We start from the raw sequence: 21,506 nt of genomic DNA, 5'->3' as shown, positions 1-21,506 counted from the left end.
TTTCTCTTACCTCCTTAATCTACCACTAATAGACTTCATGTACCTTCCTTATATTTTTTTCTTTGATTGTAAGTATATACACAGAATGCAAAACTGCCATTCTCCAAAGCATTTTTTTTAATCCATTGAGATTTTACTTCTGTGCATGTTCAAATAAACTATTATAAAACTTTTCAATAGTTTGGACGTTTTTTGTCCACAATAAAGTGAATTGTGGTTTATATTAATTATCAGAGAACAAGGATTTATAAATAATAACCCTGTAGCTAGCATTGTGGTAGATTCTTTTGAGAAAAAAAATAAACACATGAAGCTCGATAAACTTAGGATTTCTCACTGGGAACATGTTGTGAGTCCTTCATGAGGGCCTGTATCTTGCACATGTTTCTGAACTTGGAGGTGGAGGAACTGGATACAGGAAAAGTTGCATAGACAATGCTGGTGTTGAGTTGGACATGAATTTTGAAGCAATTCAATGCTGCAGATACTGCTTTGAAAAACATGAGTCATTATTCACTCCCTGACTTCTTTTTCTGAGGTCTAATGAAAGACAGTCCTCTCTCCCATCCCCAGGGCTAGAGTCTCCTGACTGCACACTCATCTTCCTGCTTAATGGGACCTGCTTCCCTCAGAGGCTACTGGCAAGATAACCTTCAGAGTTTGATCAAATTCATCTTCTGACTATTGTTCTTGTCTTTAATAAGCCAAAGTGACACTTTACATTGAAATTTAAAGGGGGAACAGGTAGGAGAAGTCCACTGATACATTGTTTTATTAGATTTCTGACTGGAAATCGAGATGAGCTGTGGCCTTACATGAAAATCACTCATCTTTCAATTCTGAAGGATTCAGATTTGAACTTGGTGAGTTATTTATCCTCTGTCAGGCTCTGTGATTGGACATGCAGAGCTCTCAGAGGAAGATGGGAGGCAGTTGCTAAAAGAGGATTTCTGTGCAGATGAAATCAAGGCAGCATCTTCCCCAGTCTTTTAACTGTACCACAACATTGAAGGGGAGAAGGAAGAAATAAAGAAGAATGAGGAGAGAATGAGAGGAAGGGGGAGAGAAGAAAAGAAGAACAGCCATTTTTTTAGCAATTTGGTTTAATATAAACCAAGCAGGTAGTAGATATTTCATGATATATAATGTCTATGTATTAATAGCCAGCTGATTGTATATGTTGTCCCTGAAAGCTATATATAAATAGATCCATTTTACAGATGAATTAAATACATTGCCTGCTATACTAGAGCTAATAAGAACTTGTACTTAATATGAAAGAAATAAGCAATTATTTCAAAAACAATGATCTTCTCATTTAACCTTTATAAACTGCCTGAAGATATTCTATTGGTACTCGGATTTAAAGAAAACAGGCTAATGAAGTATTTACAACATGCAAAACCTTATACAGCTTATAAATGGCAGAGCCAGGCTCACACTGGAGTTGCCTAACTACAAAGCTCTGGCTTTTCTACTTCTAATTAATAAGTGTATTTATATTTAATGAGCTGATAAAAACAAAACTCACTCATTTTTCTCAAATATGTTTTGGAAGAGAAGTGCAGTGGATGATTAGGGCAGAGCTTGAGCAATACACTTTCTGTGCTGGTTCGTGCATTTCGCCTAATTTAAATAATTTCCGAGTCTTTTTATTTTTTCGGTTGTTATAAAGCAAAACTCTCTTTCCCACCTCTCAACTATTAATTGCATTTCTCCTACTTAGCAGATATACAGTCAACTAAACCAGTGTTCCCTTCTGCTAAAAAGCAAGGTTTCAGTGTCAATTAGGAGTAATTGTTGTGATTTCTCCACCTACCTAACTCTGGTTTCCAACACAGCAGCACATCCCATTAGCCTTTGCAGACAAGAATGTTGAAAGAAAATGCGTCTTTTGAAAAGCAAATACCACTGAGTTCCGGATCCAGTAATCTTTATAAAAAGTCCCTCTCTGTGCAAAAGAAAATTGGTAATATGTAAAATCACAGAAACAGCAGGATACAATGGTGTTTCCTTCAAACAAGTGTGAGACAGTAGAGGAATTAGGTGAGGAGGGCAAGGGAGCAACTGTATTTTATGAGGTGCGATGTAATCACAAATAATTCTTCAAGTTTTACCTCACTTAAAGATTCTAAAATTGAGTCATTTCAGTTATTAATTCATGAAAAGTCCTTGTTGAAAATGAACATTCTCTTTGAAGTGATTGAGAGGGACCAAGGTTTTGCTACCCCAAAGCATGCCCTTTGGACTATTGATTTTAAGACAATTATTAAACAAAAGACCCAGAAAGAACCTTTGGCTCCCCCCTTACCTGTCTAAAGGAATTCAGATAGAAAAATCTGCTTAAAGGAAGAGAGCATTACTTTAGTTGATAATATAAACTAAATGTGGCAGGCAGAGAGATGAAACAAAACCCATTTGTTAGCCTTCCCTCTGTGTTCCGATGTTTCTGGGTGGGCCAGAAAGAACTTGTTAACCACATATTTGACCTATAAATTACCTGTTTTTCCTTTGAAAACCCTCTGCCTCCTCCCTCTTTATTGTCCAAAATGGCATATAAACTTCAACTACCCAATGTGGTTCCTGCTGATATATCTTCTTATATTTATATATTCATATATATATATATACACACACACATGCATACATACACAGGTGTGTGCGTATGTCTACATGTGTGTATATTCCTCAGGATATGTTTATTATTTTTAGAGAGAGAAGAAAGAGAGAGGCAAAGAGAGAAACATCAATATGAGACAGGAACATCAATCAGTTGCTTTGCGTATCTGCCCAACAAGGGCTTGAACCCATAACCTAGTTATTTGCCCTGATTGGGAATCAGACCGCAGCCTTTTGGTGTACAAGACTACACTCCAACTGATTCATCCAGACAGGGCTGATCTCACATTTTTATGGTACCCCAAGTACATATGTAGTGAATGTGGCACATTTGCTCCTATTAATCTGCCCTTTGCTAATCTGATTACTGGCCCAGTCAGAAGGCCGTAGAAGGTGAGAGGAAAGTTGTATTTTTGACTCCCATATGCTGTGTGTGTCTGTATGTGGGTGGAGGGTGAATCTGTGTGTATTTGTGGTGCAGAGAGGCTAGAAATCCTATTAAGATATTTAGTGCTTTTGATCCTTTAGTGCTTATCCATCTGGAAGGCACCGAACAGGTCTTTCAGAAGATGGCTCAAAGTACTGAGGTGTTTTTATTAGTTAAGTCCTAGGTACCCTGCCCCCCACTTAAGTTCTTACCTAGTTGCAGAGAACTTCTCTAGTTGGCGTGGAATTTAAATATGTTTACATCTTAAACTGCAATGGGCTTGTAATGTAGTAGAAGGTTAAAAAAAACAACAACAAAAATTACCCCAAAATTCAGATTTGCAGGGACTGTTCCAAAATATAGGGGATGCCCTGGCTAGTGTAGCGCAGTGGATTGAGCATGGGCCTGAGAACCAAGGGGTTGCTGGTTTGATTCCCAGTCAGGGCACATGCCTGGGTTGCAAGCCAGATCCTCAGTTCAGAGCATGTGAGGGGCAACCACACATTGATGTTTCTCTCCCTCTCTCCTTCCCTTATCCTCTCTCTAAAAATAAATAAATAAAATCATAAAAATATATAGGGGGAAAATCATCAAGGAAAAAACACTTATTTTATCAAAATAATATACTAATACTGTTTCAATAGTCATCCATAAATGTAGATTACTAAATTTTTATATCAACCTATTTTTAACTATAAATATAGACCTTGGCATTTAATTATAAGGCAAAATTAATATTTCCATCAATACTTAACAAGAATTCTTCTTATGCCCTCTCTGGTGTGGCTCAGTGGATTGAGTGCCAACCTGTGAACCAAAAGGTCACATGTTCAATTCCCAGTCAGGGCACATACCTTGGTTGTGGGCTAGGTTCCCCACTTACGTGTGTGCGAGGGGGAATCAATTGATATATCTCTTGCACGTGGATCTTTCTCTCCCTCTCTTTCTCCCTCCGTTCCCCTCTCTCTAAGAAGTAAATAAATAAAATCTTTAAAAAAAGAGTTCTTGTTAAAATACTTCCTACCCTTCCCTGTTACGTCACCACTCTTCAAGATCATTAGAATTTTAAGACAAGATCTTTGTCTCTTGGTAAAATAACTCATTGGTTCATCCCTCTCCAAATGAAATGTGATCATGGAATAGCTTAATTTGAGCATGAAATTAAAAAGCGCATTTCATAGCCCTGATAAGATCAAAATAGGATGGGGAGTGAGGGACATGGTGAGAAAGCTAGGAATGCCTAGGAATTTGAACCTAGGTTTATTGAGAGGAGACACTTAGAGTTGGTAGTGGGTGTGACTCAAACCAGAACTCCTATAAAGATTCAGATCTCAGAGATCTATAGCCCAATTATTCATTTTTTGAAGATATAAAACAAGGATCTCTTGCCCCTTTTGATATCACTTGTGAGTATTAGAAAGACCACCACCTCCCCACCCCATTGTAATTTTCCTTAATAACATAGTACAAATTTTATAAATTTCAGCACAATTTCTCTGTTGGAGTAAAATTACTTTATGTCAAATGCTTTCAAACTTCGGTGGGAAATTTGCAGCCCAGTGTTTAGGGATTTGGTTTCTTGTCTCATCATTTCTCCTCTTTCTTTACTTCAATCATGATTCCAAATGCATTTTTTTCTTTATCTTCTCCCAAATCCTATTCTTCCTCATTATCTTCATATTAAACCTCCAAGTACCACATACTCACCATGCGGACATTTCATCTGGAACTGCATGGGCCTTCTTTGATCTCTTCTGTGTATCCAAGTCCTAGACATAAGGACAAGTGATACTGAGGGCAGCTGCCTGCAGCCAGAGAGAAAAACTCTTCATGTGAGATCAGAAAAGCCTTGCTGTTTCCACTCTGCCTTGGGCTATCCTTTTAGATTATTCTCTAGCAGTAAAATTGATTGAACAATATTGTTTGCAAGCTGAGATTTGGGGCTGTTGGATTTTAAAATAAGAGACAGTAGGGAATAGAATGAAAATGAGTTTTCATTGAGGTAGGCTTCATTTTTCCCTCACGATCACTTCCACAACAAACTTTTACCCTGGCTTCCCAAGTGCCCCTCACAGAACTTACAGAAAGTTTCTGTACTTACAGAAAGTAAGCTCAGGTATTATGTGTGCAGGTGAAGAATCAGCTTCCCAAGGCAGTCTCTCTTGTTCTAATTACGACAAAATGTTAGAACAGAGAAGGGAACACACAGTTTCACAGCTGGATCTGGCTCTCGTGATCAAAGGCTTCGTCTGGGGATAAACCCTGATCGTTTTGAAACCAATGGTGTTGGCTGGTATAACTAAAGCACAGTTTCTCAGGCAGAGTAGCTTGAATGGAGCAAACAGAAGTATAGATGGGGATAAAGGAAAACAGTTTTGCATTGTCAAAGACTGTGCTGGGTAGAGCACTGGAGGGCAACTCTGGTGCTTGGGGCCCAGTTCTGATTGCTTTCTTTATTATTAGAGCAGTTGTAATTAGATGAATTGGTGTCCACCTAAAATATCTGATAACTATCCAGTATATGTGATATATAAGGTGTTATTCTCTTGTCAACCCCTCCTCAGAGGGGTGTTTCTTAGTTTCAGAAATTTGTTTTCAAAAGCAGCATATTTGTAGTAACGTTCTAGTTATCAATGTTCTTACTGGATAGGTCTCAAGCAAAGTTTCCCAGTTCCCCTGAAAAAGTTTTCAGGCATGTTATGTGGGCTATTTTCCACTTTTCTCAGTGCTCCTATCAAGTTCCACCTGCTATATTCCCTAGGAGGCTAAGATCGCTTGCCTGACTTGCATCGCTTGGTTTGAAATAGGCTACATCACCAGGGAAGCAGTGTCAGTCAAATTTAGCCCAGGATAAAAGAGTTTGGAGAATTTATTTCCTTCCTTGTTTCCTGCATCAGCACTAGGGTCCTGCCAGGAGCTTGTTTTGACTCCTGGGGGGTGGCCCTTCTCAGGCTCCAACTGTCTCCAGGCAGCAGATCTGTGAGTGGTGAGGTTTCCCACTCCTCTGTCAACATTAAGTTCTCCTTGTTTCAGCTTTCGAGTGTGAATTGTGTTTCTGCTGGAACTAAGAACTTTGCTATTGTTCCCATTGGGACTGTGAGACCTGATGGTTACATGAGGATCCCAGAGAATAAGCAAAGGTTAGCCTTTGCATAGCTGTTAGCACATCGGTCCTCGTGGTGCACCCTCCACTCTCCCTTGCCAGACTTCCATGACATCCTCACCATTGATGTGTTGTCTTTGGGTTAACTTAAAGGCCACGATTACTCTATAACTCAGAAAAGCGAAACAAATTAAGCACTTTGGCTTGGCTTGATTCATCAACATGATTTCTGTAAATTATGAGAGAGCAGGGATTATTCATTCATTCATTTATTCTTCTACTTATTTCTTTATAAATTTCCTCCATGAGCTTTCAGTATAGACCTTTCTGCCAATCTTCTGTCTGGTGGGAAACAAAAAGCATACTCCACTGGCTCAGTGAAGAGAGTTTAAGAGAAGCTGTTATCACCATGAGGCCTGAAGGCACAAGAAGAGGAAACACTATAACCAGATCTCAGAGAGTATTGGTTCTATTGAGCTGATCTATCACAAAGGACCTGAAGTTTTAGAAGAATATAGTTATTGCCAGAAGGGCAGTACCCACGTACAGAGAGAGAGAGAGTGGAAATTCTTCTACCTTTATCACTTCCCTTACTCAAATTTCCAGAGAGTGTCTCTCCTTCCTTTTGATTAAACCCAGTATTAAGCCATAGGCAAGGTAGTCTGAGTGAGTAAGTTAATAGGGGTCAGCCTCTTGAAGAAGAAAACTGGAGAAAGAAGAGTAGCTCTGGGTGTGTGTCAAATGAAAATTAACTTAGCCTCCAAATGATGTAGAAGGTGAACACACAAGTTTTGGTGAAGACAATGGTTCTTGTTATAGGAAGCTCAAAATACAAAGGTATAAGTTTCAGAGGCAAGACTAGTAGTCACATATGGTGCTGTTGACCCCAAGACTCAGAATGAAGTCCTTGGGAAAGCATGATTCTTCTCTGTAGCATTAACTAGAACAAAAGAGACAGTGATAGCAGAATACTTTCTTCCATGCTTAGTTTGCATAAGTGAGAAGTTAGGTTTGTATATTTAATAGGCCACTTCAGTTATATAAGAACAATGCATGTGTATTCCTTGTCAACTGTCAGAGAGAGGCTTCTTGTCATTTCCTTGAAACTATATTACACAGGAATTACAGAGTGGATGTTCCATGACTGGTTGGAATAACCACTAGTTGGATTTCTAAAGGGCATTGAGAACTGGAGGCCTCCAAGACCACCCTCAGGCCCAGCGATTCAACAGACGGAATCATGGAATGCGAAAGTTGTCCTACTCCTCATAATGGCTTATTTATAGCAAAGGATACAGAGTAAGATCAACAAAGGGAAAAGGCACAGTGGGTAAAGTCTGGAAAAAAAACAGTAGCAAGTTTCCAAGAGTCCCCTCCCAGTAAGATCTTATAGAATATACTTAATTACCCCTACTAATGACATGTGACAAATGGAAAGGGTCACGTCTACTGGACACTTTTTGTAGGTTTATTGTCCAGGGTTTCTACTGGGTGTTAGTCACATAAACATATAGCACCCAAGTGACTGACCTCAGTCACTCAAGCTCCAGGCCCCTTGAGGGGAAGCAGATGTTCAACGTAAATCACATTGTCAGCATAAACAGTCTGGGACAACTGATGCACTGTGGTTCAAGGCCTTGGGCCTGCAAAAACACTTTTTTCAGACGGGAGTTTCCAAGAGCTTAGTCCTCCATAGCCATCTAAAGGCCAGTTATGAAAACAGCCTTTCTTAGGACTCTGCAGGGTTTGAGCAGTCCAGGCCTGCTAAGTTAACCTTTTCTCACACACATGTAAGAGGGCTATATTTGATTTTCTGATTCCTCTCTCAATGTAAGCAGCGGATCTAAAAATTAACATGAGTAGCCCATGTCTATACCTTCTCTTATTTGAAGCTAGCCACCAGTGACTTGTGAGACTAATTATGTTGATTTTTGTGTTCCCTTTGCAGCTTTTCTTCAAGCTTCAGGGATCACTCAGTCTCCCATTGCAAGTTCTCACCATCCTCATGTTCTCTCTTCTTCTCTCATCAAACCTCACTTCAAGAAAGGCTTGGAAATTGCCACTTACTGCTTATAGGGAGCCAAAGTCTACTTAGGGATTTTATACTGCATTTTCTAGCTCTTTCTGGCAAATGACAGAATTTGCCCCCTGATAAATGAAGAAGAAAACCCCTGGGAAATCATCAGTTGGACTGTCACTAATCAAAGCTCTTCATCTCCTAGCTATCTGATATTTCACCTTTGGTACCTTATTTTACACTTGCAATTTTGACTCCAAAAGACTTTGACCATTGGTTATCATCTCAATACTATTCACATAATAAATGGAGAAAAACAGTTCACAGTGGCATCCTGGTCTATTCATTGGGTGCAGCATATCCCTCTTCCTTCTCTATTAGAAAATATAACTTCTCAAATTACTACTTGAACAAAGTATGGTGAAGCCTTACATATTTCCAGAAATAACACAGGACTTTTTTCCCCCTTTGTGAACCAGTATTTCTCAAATAGTCACCTTTAATTGGAAAATTGCTTTTTTTAAAATAAAAACATCACTCAGGTAACAGATTTTATATATTTCACATTTCCCTTTTTTCTCTAACCTTGGCTGAATTTCAACTAAAAAGAAAAAAAGTTGCTGAGACTACAAAGTGACATGGTTGGAAGCAGGATGGAAAGCTACCTTTGAGATTTTGAGAGTTGCCTTCATGTTAACTTTCCCCCTCAAAAACAAATCTCTTAAAAACACAAAACCATTTGTTTTTTGAAGTTTAGTAGCTGTACTTTGGACAATATGTTTAGCAATTTATACTTTATATTTGTATCAATGCGTGTGTTTACTGGAGTAGCTATTTGCTGCAAAACACGTTTGTCTGTTTATGCATGTAAGGTTATTCAACACAAAATGTATAAAGGTCAGTGGTCTCGTTTCTAAAAATAACTCATAGAAAACACACAAGAATAAGGAATATAAATGTAGCATCCTACAGCCCCGAGAACTGTTATAGTACCCCTTTCTTTGGAGTGTATATTTTTCTGTGATGCAATGAGAAAGGAAAATAGGACCCCTTAAGACATTTCTAGCCCTAGATACTTCATAGACATGGAGAAAGATACATAGCCAGAGGCATTTGCTTTGCTCAAACCAAGTGGGTATTGATCTCATTTGGTGACAGCCTAGGGCTTTTTTTCCCACACAGAAAACCAAGAGAATAACAGGAAGTTACATATCTGTAAGACAAACAATTAGAATTAGAGATGTTTATGGTCCAATTTTGCAGTGAAATAAACATGGCACGTATTTATAAGAAATACAACATACATTGAACAGTTTCTCTGACCTTGGGGTGCCATGGTATCAATTTAGGAAGACAGAGCAAAACTTCAGTTCCTCTTTCCAATTGCCAGTCATTCTTGCAGGCTGTGCCCAGGCGTTGCAAGCTCTCGGCAGGACAGTAGCAGTAGTGACTTTTATAAAACACAAATTGAATCATGGCATTTCTGCCTAAAAATTTTTGGTGGCTTCCTATTGTGTTTAAAATCCAAAATCATCTTATAGCCTTCATATATCATCCTAATTTTCAACCTCTTTCCCTGACACTGTCCCTTCACTCACCATGTTCCAGGCTAGTGGGACACCTGTTTCATTGCTCCTAACACACCAATCACTTGCCAGCCTTTGGCCTTTTACAACTTCTGCTCCCTCTGCCTGAAATGTTCTTTGCTTCTCTTGGCAGGACTGCTTCATTATCTTTTTGTTTTTTTTGGCGGTGGGGGGACATGGGGGATTTGGAAAGAGAAATGTTACAGCATAAAATGAACCTTCCCTAAGAGCCCCCATTTATTTTTCAAATTAGCACCAGATTGCTTTCCTGTACTTTATTATAATTTTTTATTATACATACACACATATATACAAGGGTAGGCAAAAGTAGTTTACAATGGTGAGTATACAAAACACTTTATGTTGTATGTATGTATGTATTATTATTATTATTATTATTTTGTATCCTTGGTTATGATTTATTTTTTAGGTAGTGATGGTTGATAATTTAACCTACTTTTGCCCCTCCCTGTGTACATCTCATGTTCACTGACGTTCTTCCTCTGTCTTCTGTTGCATGTTTCATCAGAAGCCCACTGGTTAACTTCCCTACTGTCATTCCCACTGTATTGTAGCCACGGTCCTTGTCCTGGAGCTCAGTGACAAAAAGCATCATTTTGTCTTTCAGTAGCAAATGAATTGCATTTTTCTGGGTTTTAAAAAAGTATTGATTCATTCACACTACTTATTGGATCTAACATTCATTAAACACTATCTTTGGGCTGGATTTTATAGCAAAACATACACATTCCTGTTTTTGTGGAGTGCTTATTCCAAAAGGAAGAAAAATTGCCTAAATTACAAATCAGTTCTAATTTGGTAAGTGCCTCAGAAGAGTTCAGTATCCTAGGACTGCATATATAAACTCACCCTAGTCCTTAATAATGAGAATGAAATAGTTAGAAAGGGGGGAGAAAGAGTTCTAAACAGACAGTAAGAAAGCTCTGTAACAGGGACATATATTATGTATTTAGGGTTTAAAGAAGAGGATAGTAGGGCTAAAGCATTGTACAATGAAGAATGATAATATATTTTGTATTTAGGGTTTAAAGAAGAGGGTAGTAGTACAAAAGAATTGTATAAAATAAAACAGAAATAAAGCAAAGAGAAGATACTGAATTACCAAGGAGGCTACCCCTGAAGAATTGAAATACGTACAAAGAACCAGAGTGGGTCATAAAACTGAGTGACCAGAGGTGTGTTTCTACCAGATTACTTTGTTGTTATTGTTGTTAGGTTTGTTTTGGAGGATTTTTTAAGAGCTCATCAAGTGAGGATGAAGATATCTTAGGTATCTTTAGCTTTGTTCAGTGCTTGACACATGACAGGCACACAAAATGGATTTGTTAATAAATGACTAAATGATGCAAGGAGAAAATAAGTTTGCCATTAAGACTGTAAGATTCTTGAGGATAGAAAATGTTTTTTATTTGTTTGTTCGTTTAGTGTATTTACTTCCAACAAACTATGAGACATAGAAGGTCTTTACTGTGAATTTGTTAGATTGTTTTGACTTGTACTCTCTTTTCATCTCTCAGCTGGGCCAATAATTCTTCAAACCATTATGTCACAAAAGTAGCTCCCACTCTTCGTGTTGCCTCCTATTCTTGCTACACCTATTATTTGAATATTAACTTATAAAAGGAGGTGCCAAAAGACAAAAACAATATTTCTCCCACAACAGCCACACAAATGCACAGGTACACACACTTGGGTCCTTAGATCACTATGCAAATCAAAAAAAGACAAATGAGAATGTTTTAATGAATCTGTCCTATGCCTTTCGCTTGGTTTTGATGGTTCCTATCTTTATCTGCTGTAATCATTGGAATTGCACATTTGCTAATGAGTGTGTGCAATGGCAGATGACGAGTGAATGAAAACTGGCAGACTGGTCATTTCCACTCCAATCGATATTTCCTTCCACTCAATTAGCATGTGTTCTATGGTGTTAAGGCCTACTTATTGGTTCTGCCATTTTGCTATAAAAGTTAAGTGCTGCACTTTTGAGCTGCATCATAATTACTTTATTAGTGCTTGAAATAATTTGTAAAATGTTGAGGGAATATTCTTGCCAAAAGCTTTGGTGCGAGACTGATGTAATGAACATCCTAATCCTCCTAACACTTGAAGACCCTGATGCCTTTTCTTTCACATAATAAAATCTTCTTTAACCAGAAACAATTAACTAAATGTTTTAAAAATTCAAAAATGCTGCTCTCCTATATTCAATTATGCTCTTTATGTTACCATGAATATCATTTGGTTTATTTTTTCCCTTCCTGTCCTCTTTCCAATGCTTTTTTGTTCATTTTATGAATAAAACAATATCTCGAGGAGTGTATTCTCTATTGAATAAAGCACATAACACTATATTCTAAGGGCCTTAACTAACTGACTCTATGGTGATAGTACAATCATATTGTATAGACGGTAAAAAGGAAATTAATGTGACCTTTGAAGTTTTACCAGAAAAACTCAGCTATAAGTTTTTACTTCCTGAGATTATTGCTACAAAATCTTCCCCTTAATCTCCTGATGTTAATCTCTGTTCAGAGATTAGACGATTTAGTTTTATGACCCATATCTTGATCTGGATGGGCTTTCCTGTGATCTGGACTTTTGGATTAGTCAGTCATGGACTTTCTGCCTTGTGGACCTGGTCCTTCTTGTGGCTACCAGTGCTGACATGGAGAGGGGTTCCCACCTTAATCTTACTACAAACTCTTAGTGGCCTATTAAAGGAATGACATATCTCATAATTTCCCTTGTAGCCCTCTTTTTGGAAGGAAATTGATGTCATCTCTTTCCTAGATTGGAAAAATACAAGCGATACCACATATTTATGCACCCAAACCTTTTTTTTTTTTTCTCTGCCAAGAATGTACTTGTTTCTACTATAGAAGGTGAATACATAAATTCTCCACTCCTTCTTGAAGCATGCTCTGCTATTTTGGGGTTATTCCCTGGGTACTTTTACAGGGCCCTTTGGAGTTCTCTTATTTCTGCAAGAGGACCTGCCACTTAGCTTGAAAACTAAACCCCTGGCGGGTTTTTCTACTGTGCTAGAGATAAAAGAACCACGTATGGGAAACAATTTAGGCACTTCTAGGAGATACTCATGGTAAAAATCTTATGGTCTTTCTGCTGACCTAAAAAAATAAAATAGTTAAGTTTAACTGATTATATCCACAATTCCAAAACAAAATCACACTAATTATTTTAAATTATATTTATTTGTTTGATATAAAATTAATATTTGTACCACTGGACCAGACGCCCTTAAGAGAACCTCATAGATTACCCCTTGCAGTCCGAGTCCTTGGTGAAAAACAACCACGTAAAAAGCTAGATCACAGAAAAAGAGCCCTATCTGTAACTGAAGCAAATTTGTACATTTATGTAAACAGAATGAATTTACTAGTTTTTCAAAATACTTTGTTCCTTGTTTTGAAGGAAGATAATGAGACCAAAGCATATGCATTTATGTCTGTATACTTCTGTTTGATTTTGTCCACAAATTCATTTTCAGCTTTTAATCTGCTAGCTTCACAAATCATACCTTTTTAATTTTAGACAGCATAGCCAAACACAAGGGAGGCCCAAAGGGCTATTTTGGAAACCTTGCTGATTAGGCATATTAAAATAAGACAATATAGGTAAGCAGAAATATTTACAGTAAAATAGCTTTGTTCCAATTTATGGACTCCTTTTTATCTATTCAGTTTCTACAAAGCAATACCACAGAACATAAACTAGAGGAGAAAAATGAAAGAGCAAACAAACTGGAGAATATATCTTGGTTTCATTTGTGTCAAAACAACAATAAACTGGAAAAATATATTCAGTTAGGTGCTGTTTGGATTTTATGTATAAAGGCTTTCATCTCTGGCCTAATGTTCATTAGCTTTGTCCCTGTTGCCTAGTTACAGATTTATAATTTTTGTCTCCCTTGTTATTGATGGCTCTAATGGAGGCAGCAGTAACTGAGGGCCTGATGAAAACTCTTTAAATCTCTATTCAGATATGGTGTTAGCATTTTTTAAAATATGCCCGATGCTGTTGATTACAATAATCTGGGGAAGGAATAGTCTTAACAAAAAAAATCAGTGAGAAGTTACTCAGAGTTGTGGTCTGAAATGACCTGTGTTTGTTTTATTAAGTGTATTGTTAAAAGTATTTATTTTATAAACAGGAATCGATTGTAAAAATGGTATTGAACTAAGTTAGTAATTGTACCTTTAATGTACCACAGATATTTGAAGCTTGGTGATTATATTATTGAGTTCCTTATCAGAGGCATGCCTAGAATCACCTGCAAACTTAACAAATGATATATTGGGCTGAGTGAAATATTTAAAATAAAAGAATATTGCACTGATACTGACAATAAAGGTTGATGATAATCAGACCCTGAAAAGCCTAATTTTAAAGTTTTAGAGATATGCTGGGCTTGGGTACTTTCAAATTCTCGGGAGTATTCTTGCTGTATTAAAATGTCCATATCTTGATGACCCTTATTATAGTAAAGTAGAATCAGAGGCATTAAATGAAGAAGGAGAGGCAATTGCCAGATCAAGGGTTCTCCAAATGTACCCCCTAGACTAGCAGTATCAGCATCGCCAGAATGTGTAACAAAAGCAGTTTCTTTGGTGGCTGGACCTCCTAAGTCAAAAAACTTTTGGTGGGTGCATGCGCTCAGCAATCTTTGTATTAATAAGAAATTCAAAGATATTTTTGCTCTCTAAGGTTTGAGAACCCTTGCTCTAAAACAAGGTTTGCCAATCCTGGCACTGTAGACATTTTGGACAGAATGTTCATTATAAAGGGCTGTCATCCACTCTGGCAGACCAGGAGGCTCAGAGACAGTCCAGACTCTACCCAATGGATACCAGTGCACCCATTCGGTTTGTGACAGCTCAAAGTCATTCCAGACATTGGCAAATGACTCCCTGGGGAAATATTATTTCTGGGTTTAGAGACACTGCTCTGGATCAATAACCTTAAAAATTGTTAGGAATTTATGAAAATGAAGATTTCTGTGCCCAAACTCTGAAGTCTAATTTAGTAAGTATATGAAAGAGCTATATAATTTGTGTTTTCACTGATAACCAGGTTAGTGGCCCATAAGCCATACTTTGAGAAACAGAATGTCTGTATCAATAGTTTTCAAACTTGGCTATATATATTTAAATCTCTATGTGTGAATGATTTCAAAAGACAGCCAGGTTTGATCAACTGCTCTAACTTAGTTGTTTTTACTCTGGGTAAACATTAGAATCCCATGTGGAACTTAGAAAACACTTCAGTGCCCATGCTCTGATGTACAACAGTTATATCAAACTCTCTGGGTATGAAGTTTTAGCCTTAGAAAAGTGAAGCTCAAGTTTTGCTGAACAAGTGGAATAACCTGAGGACTTGGAGTACTGAGGCTTGGAGTTCTGGTCAAGATGGTGGTATAGATAAATATGGCTCACCTTCTCACAAAACCACATCAAAAGTACCACTAAATGATAGAACAACTATCATTTAGAGGTGTCAGAAATCAAGTTGAATGGAAGTACTACAGCTACAGAATTAAAGAAGAAACCACATCAGGACTGGTAGGAGATGTAGAGCCATGGAACAGGCTGGTCCCACACCCACATGTGGCCAATAGAAATTGGGTGGGATATCCCAGGAGTGAGGGGCCCCAGCTCCACCTTAGGACCCTAAGCCCAGGGTTCCAGTGCCAGGAATATAAGTCTCCATAACGTCTGTCTATAAAAACCAGTGGGGATTGAGGCTGTGGAACAGAGAAACTTCTGGAGCAGCAAGTACTTCCTCTCAAAGGGCTTATGTACAGACTTACTCAGACTCACTCCCTCTGAGATCCAGCATAGGAATAACAGATTGAAAGGCATCGGATACATATGGGAAGAAAATAAGTTGTCTCACAACAGGGAGAGAGCTGGGGGGGAGCTTTCTCTCAGACAGAAGTGCTAGCAGGTACCATTGTTCCATTTCTGAGCCCTCCACCTACAGAGTCATAATGCTAGTAGGTGGGTGCCATATGTGAGACTCCATTAACCTGGCTTACAGTGTTTGCCCAACCCTGGTCATTCTCTGAGGCCCTGTTCCAACTAACTTTTGGGCCTACCCAACTGTTTCCAGTGGCTTCTCCATACAGATGGCTTGTCTTGGTCCATGCTCCAGATTTTCCTAAATCCTCTTAAACAAGCAGCATCCGGCTACAGCAAGCCCTGTATCTCTTGCTAAGTTGCCCCAAGCCTGTCATAGCAACAGCCAGCCTTGGTTTATAGCTTGGCCTTGCCTGGGCACCTCCAAGCCCAGCAAAAGCAGCAGCCATCTGCAGATCACTTTGTAGCTTATGTTGTGGGAGCCCAGACAGAACACAGGCAGTGGCTGACCTTGGATATGACAATCAAGGCTCAACTGTAACAGGAGGGTGTACAGAGCCCACAGGGTAAGTATATCTTGAATACCCACTTTGGGTAATAGGGGAGTCTGAGCCATTCGACCCTACAGGATACTTACGACATTAGGCCACTCTAGGCTGAGAGATCTAGCAGTTCTACTTAATACATAAAAACAAACACATGGATGCTGCCAAAATGAGGAGACAAAGACACATAGTCCAAATGAAAGGGCAGAATACAACTTAAGAAAAAAAGCTAAACAAAATTGAACCAAGCAATCTACTAGATGTGGAGTTCAAAACACTGGTTATAGGGATGCTCAATATACTTAGTGAGAATCTTATCAGCATAAAAAAGACCCAGTCAGAAACAAAAGATACACTAATTGAAATAAATAAAAAATGATAGGGAATTAACAGTAGAGTGGATGAAGCTGAGAATTGAATCAGTGATTTGGAATACAAGGAAGCAAAAAACAATCAATCAGAACAGTAAGAAGAAGGAAAAAGTCCAAAAAATGAGGATAATGTAAGGAGCCTGTGGGACAGCTTCAAGCATAACAGCATGGGCATTATGGGGGTGCTGAAGGAGAAAAGAAAGAAAGCAAGAAATTGGAAATCTACCCATTATTTGAAAAAATAATGACAAAAACTGCCTTAACTTGGTGAAGGAAATAGATAAAAGTTTAGGAAGTACAAAGAGTCCCGAACAAGATGAACTGAAGGAGGCCCACACCAAAACACATTATAATTAAAGGTTAAAGACAAAGACAGATCTTTAAAACAGCAAGGGAAAAGCAGTTAGTTACTGGCCTACAACAGAACTCCCATAAGATGGTCAGCTGTTTTCTCAAAAGAAATGTCACAAACTAGGAGAAATTGGCATGACATATTCATAGTCATGAAAAGCAAGGACCTACCACAAAGATTACTCTACCCAGCAAAACTATCATTTAGAATCAAAGGGCAGATAAAGAGATTCCCAGTAAAAAAAAAAAAAAAAAGCTAAAGGACTTTATCACCACCAAACCAGTATTATATGAAGTGTTAAGGGTTCTTCTTTAGGAAGAAGAAGAAGAAAAAAAATATGAACAATACAATGACCAAAAAAAACCTATCTATCAACAGTTGAATCTAAAAAAACAAAGTAAGTAAACAAGCAAAACAGAGTCATAGATACAGAGAGCATTTTGATATTTGCCAGACAGGAGAGATGTCAGGGGAATGTGTAAAAAGGTGAAGGGATTAAGAAGTACACATTGGTAGCTACGAAACAGTAATGGGGATATAAAGAACAGCGTAGGGAATAGAGTAGCCAAAGAACATATATTCATGACCCATAGACATGGACAATGGTGTGGGGAGTGCCTGAGGGAAGGCATGGGGCTGGGTGGAAGTTGGGAAAAGGGGAAGAGTTGGGACAACTAATAACATAAGCAATAAAATATTAAAAAAAGAATACTGAGACCTACCTCCCATCTATATCATGATAGAGTCAGTATGAAATGTATGCTTCTGGTTTCAAGGTACCAGAAAATATTCATGATCAAAAAAGTTTGAAGAACCAGTAGTTTTTTAAGTTGCAAGGCATAAAATTATATGCCACTGGGGATGGTTCTTGGGCATGAGTATTTTCTAAAGATTCCCAAGTAGTTCCAATGTGCAGCAAAGTTTAGGAAACTACTGAGTATTTACCAGCAGTTCATAATTTTCTATAGATCACAAGTTTTTTGAGAGAAAAAAACAGGCCTGTGACCTCTTTACATATTCCACAATTTTTAAAAGAGTGTCTTGTATCCTTTCACAAATACTTTTTAAGGGATTAACTCAATTAGGCAATTGAGATGTTTCAATACTCGACAATTATAGCATTTGTCTGTCTGTATATACCGTAGTTTACCATGTATAATGTGCACTTTTTTGCCCAAATTTTTTAGGGAATTTTTTTGAGGATGTACATTATACATGGATAGTACTAATTCCATAATTATATAAATGTTATTAATTCTTTTATTTATGCCTATGTGTTAAAAGTATAAACCTAGGAAGCAATAATGATACCTTGGATATGCAAAATAACCCTGGAATTTGATAATTAATTTTGTTTCTAAGTATAAATAAATAGTAAATTGAATTTTAAAAATTTAAATGAAAGTTTTTCTTTCCTGAAAGTTTGGACCAAAAATGTGGGTATGCATTATACACAGAAGCACATTATACATGGCAAAATATAGTAACTCAGGGTGTTTATAAAGAACTGTGGCTGATAATTTCCTTCAGGAGCAAGAAATCAAGAAGTAGATTTACTGTATTCACATCATGTGAGTTTATATATGTGTGTGTGTGTCTGAGTATGAAGTGGGACCCTCCAAAAATGGAATTATCTTCAGGAGGGTGAGCCCTTTGTAGTATTGGCTAATACCACTAGATGAATGTTCCAGGAACCCATCTGTATCAGGTACCAGCTGGTATTGTTGTGAGAGGCTTCATTCAGCCTCAGTGAATTTTTTTGAAGACTCTTTCAATGCATTTGCCCATTTCATGATGGATGATTTATGGGTGCACCCGCCTATACCACACTGATTGTTCAGTGGTTTCTAACCAAAAATGGCATGACCCCTGTGTCCCACCTTACCTATTCACTTGATCCTGCCCTGAGTGCCTTTTTTGTTTGTTTTTTTCTTTTAGATGAAAAAAGTCCGCAAAGGGAAATGTTTTGCAGATGTGGAAGAGGTGAAATAAAATATGGGAGAAGCACTAAAATGCATCAAAATTGACTTTGAGCAGTAGGGAAAAAATCTTGATAGGTGTATTGCATCAGATGTAGAGTACTTTGAAGGTGACTGAAGTTTAAACATGAAAGAATAAATACACAATTTTTCATAAATAAATTCTGAGTTTTTTGGTCTTCCCTTCTACATTCATACATGCATTGATACACACATACAGCTCCAAGCATGAAACACTGAAATATACACTAAGAAAGTTAAAAGAAGAAATAACAGAATTCTCTGCTCTGAGTAAGTTTAAGTTTATAAAGAAAAGACGGAAATCATCGATTTAAAAAAAATGAGCTCTTCCTATAACTACACTATGTGCTCTTATAAATTGGTGAAAAGTACCAAGCATTCCTCTAAAGTTTGAGGAAAATAGGTATTTCCCAGAGCAATTACACATTTGTGATATGCTCTTTCCTCTTAGCCATTAATCAAATGAAGACTGAAAGGTTATCTCTGTATTATGTGAAAATCAAATTATGTGGAACGAGACCTTGCAGCAAAGTAACAGTTAAAGTGGAGCTTACTCTTCCTTCAGGAAATTTTCCAGCAGGAGTCCTGTTTCATGGTCACTATGAGATCTGTGGGTTTATTGTTTTTTCCCATTATTATTTCTTTGAATTTGGAAAGTCACTAGTAGTTCAGAGGTTCTGCTGAGCCATCATCCTAAGTCTCTGTAGAAGTCTTTTGTATAAAGTTCCCCTCCTGTGAGATAAATGGTTTGAATTCAGCAGTGTTTTTGTTGTTATTGTTGTTTGTTGGTTTTAAAGAAATAAAACCTTCTCTTTGACAACACTTCACTAAAAGTCTTGTGTATAAAACAGTTCAAGGCAGAAGTGCCCACAGCCTGCCTTCCACAGCCCCTCTGACCCTGAGGTGCCTCCCAGAACACAGGGGCTCAGGAGAACACAATCTGAAAAACATTCAAGCAGATTTTTCTATAACTACTTGCAGCTCTAGCATCTTTGGTGTGGGCTAATTTTTTTAGTATTATGAGTGATTGTAGACCAATGAAGGAATATCGAATAGAGGATGTATGTGGTTTCAGCTGAGATACGATGTGCAGGGTGTAAATGCTGAGAAGCATCCATCTCACACAGAGATTTCAGTGCAGACCTCCTGTCGAGAGGAATTTTTCTGTATCTGCCAGAAACATAACGGAAATTCCTCTGTGCAGTGAAATAAATTATGCCCTTTCAAATATTAAATGTCATCTACAGAAATGCCAGGCTCCATTAAATATGGGGAGAGAAAATTGGAAAAGATTACAGAGTTTTATTCTCCTCTTTTTTGCAAGTCACTTGTACACACATCTTATTTAAAAGGAAGCCCTAAACCTTCGCGCCAGTGTTATTCCTTCTGCAGCTTGTATAGAGATATGAAAGGTCAGAGTAAAGTGGGGTCTGAAGAGTGGGAGTTTAGTGCAGTGAGAATTGTTTGTGCTTTGAACTGCATGCTTTGTGGCTCTGTGGAGGAGGGATGTACTAATTCTCCAAACACTGTCCAGCATGTGGCTGCACAATGGACTTTACAAACTGTTTGGTGGGGAATGAAAAGCATGCTGGTACTTACATTGGAGCCCAGTGCAAAACATTTTGTGATGATATGCCCAATGACAGCCTCTCAGAACATACATGTGAACAAGCAGATGAAGTTCTAAAAGTACCCTGCCTGTAGTGCAAGAGGCAGGAGAGCCATGACTGGGCTCCCATTGTTTACTGCTGATAGCAAGAAATAATAATACACACTTATCAAACCTGATCCTGGGCCACACAAATCTGCTGAGGTCATCAAAGCTATCTAATCCAGAGTCCAGCAGCCAGAAAACCAAGAGGAGCAAAATAAGGTAACTGGATAGTAGATAGAAAAGCGAGAGCTATAAAATCCTTGTTACTGGGATAGAGATTTTCTCAGCCAAAAGTATTAGTGAGGTTTTTTTTCCCAGTGTAGCAGAAGCAGGTAAAAATTGCCCTCTGGTTTAGGAAGACAACCATTTTAAATCGATAAGCGACTAAATGCAATGCATGTAGTATCATCGAAAGATAATATAAGGTCTAAGTGGCTTGTTACCTGTTAGGACTTTTTTACATAAAATATAAGTAATTTCACTTCAAAGAGAAAAAAAGGGGTCCCCTGTCACCCAAAATGCCTGGTTTATTTTTCCTTGATGTGGGAGATACTTTAGCATGAGAGAACAGGGTTCAAATTAATTCCTTTGCCCACTCCCTTTTCCTTTTTCACACGCATGATAATTGCTCTTTCTCAGTGCTCCTTTCGTATTTTGTTTATGTCCACTTTACCTTATCACTAGATGCCAGTTCAAGGGAAGGTCTGTTATTTTTTATTTCTCTGTGTATCCAACAAAGTTCCAACACTACAGCTTTCTATATAATAAATTCATGTTGGATAAATTAAAGATAATAAACAAATATAAGAACAAAGGTATTAAGTATGAGTAATTGTACAATATTTTTATAAAGACAAATGTGAATCTCTAATAAAATTATTTTGAGTGGAGTCATCATTTCCATATATCATAAATAATATCTCAGAATTTGA

This window comes from Artibeus jamaicensis, unplaced genomic scaffold (genome assembly GCF_021234435.1).
Source record: "Artibeus jamaicensis isolate MK-2021 breed Jamaican fruit bat unplaced genomic scaffold, CSHL_Jam_final contig_384, whole genome shotgun sequence".
NCBI lineage: Eukaryota > Metazoa > Chordata > Mammalia > Chiroptera > Phyllostomidae > Artibeus > Artibeus jamaicensis.
The sequence above is the reverse complement of the archived record's forward strand: the minus strand, read 5'-3'. Positions refer to the sequence as shown.